We start from the raw sequence: 6,000 nt of genomic DNA, 5'->3' as shown, positions 1-6,000 counted from the left end.
TCATGGTCGTACAATGATTTCCTACACATCTATAGGCCGGTGTCACAAACAGCCATCTCTGTCAGGCTGATGTCCCAATAGTTTGGAACACCACGAAAAGGTACGTTCAACGACCTCAGTTGCATCAGCTTCGTCGCTGTGTAAGGCTCTGGTGGAACATACTACTGTGCTTCACTCAACCTAACCCATGAATCGTACAGGGTAACATCCTGGCAAATCTCTGACTACTCTTCCCTGGACCAGCATAGCATGCTGTTCTTGACTTGGCCCTAGCACATCTCTGATACTCTCACCTGAACCAGCACTGGCATAGCATCTCTACCTCCTTGCTCATCATCCGAATCCTCTGAATCACTTCTAACTACATCACCAATCCTTTCCTCCTCCACCTGCTCCTCCTTGTCCCGCTCAAACTCATCCACATCGAAGTCATTGTTTATAAGGCCTAGTGACTTCCGCCTAGATTCATCGACTGCCATTTGAGACGAATAAAGTTGCTCCTACATCAGCTGACCATCTAGCTCCATATCTCCCAGTGTTGCGTCCACATCGACCCCCCATTCATGTCCATCGCCTCCAACTCCATCAAAGGACGGCCCATCCTCCACATCCTCAATCCTGTAACCATTCTCCACCACCACCTCAGCCACAGTCACATTTGAACCTTGGATTACCCTTGTGTAGCGGGACCAGTGAGCCTAGTCGCTCAAGGGCATTATAACGTAGTGTGCCCTTTTTCCCACTATCAAACCTCCCCTTCAATGTGAAATCCCCCTTGAACTTCTCCTTCACACGCAAAACAATGTCACTGAAGCTAGGAGGATCATCAAACATTTCAAATTCTTCTTCCATATCCTCAAACAAACCATCTTGTTTCGTAACACTTCCTTCATAAAACAAACGGACTAAACAATCCATCTACAAAACCATTTGAGGAAACTTCATCAAGTCTTCGAAATTGGGGTAGCGCATAAAACTAAAAAATAAAGTAATCTCTAAACCTATACTAATAACAACCTACTAACTATGCTAACTACCAATACTACTACAAACCTTACTACCACTACCAGCTGTTGTTGCTACTACTACCACCACTACTAACTACTACTACTACTACCACTAACTAATACTATAACTACTACCACTACTAACTACTACTACTAATACTACTGCTAACGACCACTACAACTACTACTACAAACTAACAATACTAATTTCAATAACTATTGTAATCAACCAAGACCTAACTACCACTCATTGCATCCAAAAAAATCAACCAAAATCCCAAAGATCGATGGCAATACCTTGCCCAAGATGGGGGGGGGGGGCTGGGGGTCACCCCTGATGAGGAGAGGGCCGTAGCGGTGGCCTCGCCGGTGGTGGCGGTGGCGGGGATTGACCCCCAGGGGCAGCGGCGTTGGTGGAGGGGACCTTGGGATGGCGGCGTCGGTGGCGGAGACCGGCGACGGCGACCGAATCTGGAGGAGGAAGAAAGGGAGAGGAGGAAGGGAGGCCCACGCGTGGATCTGGATCCGAACTCGCCGTGCCATGTGGGATGGCGTGGCACTACCGCGCCAGGTGGGGTGGCGCGCCTTTGACCAGATTTTGCCACGCCATGCAAGTGGGCGTGGCCAAAAGTGTTAGTTTTTTTTTTAAAAAAAATCAGTGTTAGATTTAAAAATAGTTTAAAAAATGTTAAAAATAAAAAAAAAATCCTAGGAGGCAGGAGCAGCGACAGCGGAGGCCTGGTGAAAGCACGGGTGTAGGTGCTGGGCGTTCAACCACTGCACGTCATACATTAAGAAAACACATTTTGTGTTGAACTACGGCGTCATCATACCCTTGGCCCGTACATTGTAAACCTGCCTGTTTGGTTCATAGGCCTCGGCGATATGCTGATGCGCCCAATAGTCAGTGTCGTACAAATGTTCTTTTTCGGCCTTTGCCCATGGCGAAATGTTCGTTGCACTTGTGAAACGAGAACTCAATGATTCCAGACACTGGCAACGCTCGAACTCCGGTGAAGACCTTGTTGAATGACTCCGATGAGTTGGTGGTCATGATGCCATACCTGAAACCATCCTCATCATATGCTAATGCCCATGTGGACTTACCTACCATCTGCCCCTCCAACCAGGCCTTCCCATCTGTGTTTAGCATCTTGTCTAGTTGTTTCTTTGTCTCCTCGAACTGGTGCTCTGTACGTACACAACAAAGGGCCTTAACCTTGTCACAAACCTCCTTATTCCTCTGACGGCGCCAGAAATTAGCAGCGAAATGTCGCATGCACCATCTGTGGACTAGAGGCGGGAACCCTTCAAGATGTTCTTCTGCAGCATTAAGTAGGCCTATGTGATGGTCAGAGATCATACATATCATGCGAGAGGGGCCAAGCACACGTACCCGTAGGAGCCGCATGAACCATGACCACGAATCAACGTTCTCTCCCTCGGCCAAAGCAAATGCCATTGGTACTATCTGATCCTCCGGATCCATAGCGGCAACCTTCATCAACACGCCTCTGTATTGTCCGAATAGGAAAGTGCCATCAACAAGTATGACTGGCCGACAATACTGGAAGACATGTTCCGTCTAAGCAAACGACCAAAACACACGCCGCAGGACCTATTTCACCTCACCGGTGTAGTGGTTTTGCCAGTACTTCCCTCCGGTGTCTATAAACCATTTCAAGCGGGGTTGTTGAAAGGTCCTTGTTTGGTTTTGGTAATTGAGTGACAACCCTAGGTGGACTAATTGTGTTTATGTGAGATACATAGGTGATTAGTCCATAGGTACATGTGTGTGAGCAATATATGCCATGGAGGTAGAAATGGCTCGAAGATGTTGCAAAGCTCACACATGTGATGATGAAGGAGCTCATTGCACATGAGACATGACATTGAGTCATGTGATCAAGGTGGAGAAGATCAAGACATGACTTGGCTTGATGGACCGGTTGCAAGCATGAAGGCCAAGTTGGAGGCTTTGGAGCGATGGACCGCGTGGCGGTGAAGCTTGAGCAAGACTTGACGCCGATGGATGAAGGCAACGGTGAAAAGCGAATGAAGTCAAGATCGATGAACCAATATGATCACATGATGATATGAAGTGGATCATATCATTATTGATCGTGTTGGTGCATGTGTTGCATCGACATTGGAGGAGATGGAATGGAATGCGCAAGTCAAAGGTATAACCTAGGGCATTTCATTTCACCGGTCATAGGTGTGTAGAGAAGTTGATGACCGGGTTTAGGATAGATGGCCGTACTATCAAGAGGGGCAAACTTGTTTGCATATCGGTCATCTAGTGCCACTCGAGTGATCTAACTTTGCATCGTTGCTAGGATCGAGGGGCGTGGCAAGTTGAGTGGCTAATCCTTTGAAAAATGTTTGTGAAAAGCTAACACACATATACATGGTGGTGTACACTTGGTGGTGTTGGCACATTTGCAAAGGAGAAGAAGTTGGAGTTGAAACGGATCAACTCAACGAAGAAACGGAGGTGAAAAGTGGTCACTGGAGGTGACAGGACGCAGGCCTCGGGAGGACCTGCGCGTCCGGTCAATTTTAGCCGCAGCACGCTGGCTGGCTGAGGGGCGCGAGTTGACTGACCGGACTCTGGTCCAAGTACTGACCGGACTCGACGACGGTGCGTCCGGTCAATGTGACGTACAGTGACATAGGCGGTGCTGAAGTTGGCACGTGGGCGCAGAGCTGATCGAACGCTGGTCTGCGTCCGGTCGTACAGGAGTGGACATGTCTGGTCGCAAAATAGAGGCTCGAGGAGCTCTGTGGAAATGACCGGACTCAGGCGTAGCAGCGTCTGGTCATTCTCGTTGTGCTGCGTCCGGTCGCAACTTAACCGTTGGCGCACGAAGTTACCATTGAGATCGGGCGGCTCCGGTTGAACGCAGAACGACACGTGGACGGCGTAGCGCGACTGGACGCTACTACCCCTGACGAGGAGAGGGCCGCCGCGGCGGATTCGCCGGTGGTGGCGTTGGTGGAGGGGAGCTTGGGGCGGCGGCGTCGGTGACGGAGACCGGCGACGACGACCGGATCTGGAGGAGGAAGAAAGGGAGAGGAGGAAGGGAGCCCCGCGCGCGGATCTGGATCCGCACTCGCCGTGCCATGTGGGGTGGTGCGGCACTGCCATGCCAGGTGGGGTGACGCGCCGCTGACCAGATTTTGCCACGCCATGCAAGTGGACGCGGCTAAAAGTGTTATTTTTTTTAAAAAAAAATCAGTGTTAGATTTAAAAATAGTTTAAAAAATGTTAAAAATAAAAAAAAATCCCAGGAGGCAGGAGCAGCGACAGCGGAGGCCTGGTGAGAGCAGAGGTGTAGGTGCTGGGCGTTCAACCACTGCACGTCATACATTAAGAAAACACATTTTGTGTTGAACTACGGCGTCATCATACTCATTACATTAAAAAGAACAGACAAGTTCATATAGACTGAATAAACCAGCAGAGAAATTTTTCACAATGGAAATATGTTTGTTTAACCACGTTCGGTTTAGAACTGGAGTAACTAACTGCATTCTAGTGGCCTTGACTTCAAACTATTTAACATACAAAATTTTACACATTCATCCTTTTTTTTACAACAAACACATTCATCCTGTTGGAACCTGGAAGCGAGAAAACCAGAACATGATAGTATTGTTATTTTAATAAACACGGATATCTGTATCTGTAGATTCCTAACAGCCTCATAATACTCATAATACTTTCCTAAAAGCATCAAACTTCCACAGTGACATCTTATTACCACAATGAATAAATTGAAAAAAAAAACACGACTAGAAGAACAAGGAACAGCAACAGGCATGTGCTAGTGCAGACAAATGGAGTTCATGTGTTTTACAAGTGAGCAAATCCAGCCAGTATGTGCCGCATACATATATACATACACAAAATGACCGAAATTAGTGAACTAGGACACTGAACACATCTATTTTTTTCCTGGCAATGAACTTGACGCTCAAGTGCACACTAGCAGGACTGCATGTGTCCAGAGAGTTTCTTCAAACAGAGCAGACCGAACACCATGGCCAGTAAATCAGATAGAGCAGGAGACGGATAAAATCAGTCAAACAAAATTACATGTCACAAGAAGATGGTCAGCAAATTAGTTTGTTAACACAGCTAGCTAGCTGGTTGAAGGCGGTATAACCGAGGCAGGGCCTGGCATGGGTGGAGCAATTCGCCAAACAGCTCGCCTGCGCGTGGTCGAGGCACAGGCCTAGCAACCTCTCGCGCTGCAGCAGTTCGATGAATTGCTTCCCACGGCAGGCCAGCTCCGGGAGCATCGGTCGCAGGCGGCGCTCGCTCTCGCGGCGGGACATGTCCTCGGCGCCGCGAGAGAAAAGCTAACTACCGTCAGCACAGCTACTTGTAGGTAGCTGACAGCGGCGGCGGCGGCTGAGGAATGGAATGGTGGTTTAGTTTAGGTTAGACTATCTCCAACGGGCTACGCATTTCACGACCTAAACCCAAAATGCGGGCAATCCGACTACGCATTTTGCATGGGAGGAGAGAGAGGGAAGGCAAATAAACGTCCTCCCGACACACGACCCAAATCTCCAGCGCGGTGGAGGGCGCCGGGCGACTCGGTGGCAGGCTCAGACTACGGCGGCGTGGGCAAGGAGAGGGAAGCAGGAAGAGTGGAGGAGGAGGAAAGGGAGCCGCCAACGCTGCCCTCTCGCGCTGCTCACCTCCAGATCCAGATCGGTGAGCACGCTTCCACACCACGGACCTCCTGGCTAGCGCGGGCCACGCACGGAGGTACGCCCGAGAAAGCCTCTTCGCCGGCGCCGGCCATACCCAGGCGAGCGCACATCCTCCTCGCCGCAGGCCACGCCCAGGCGAGCGCGCATCTTCCCCGCCGCGCGGGCCACTGCACGCCCGCCCTCGTGTGTTTGGGGACGCAAGAGGATGGACGGTGGAGGAGAAGAGAAGGGCACCAGATCTCGACGGGGAAGAGGATGGGGCGCC

Source organism: Miscanthus floridulus, chromosome 9, assembly GCF_019320115.1.
Source record: "Miscanthus floridulus cultivar M001 chromosome 9, ASM1932011v1, whole genome shotgun sequence".
Lineage (NCBI taxonomy): Eukaryota > Viridiplantae > Streptophyta > Magnoliopsida > Poales > Poaceae > Miscanthus > Miscanthus floridulus.
The sequence above is the reverse complement of the archived record's forward strand: the minus strand, read 5'-3'. Positions refer to the sequence as shown.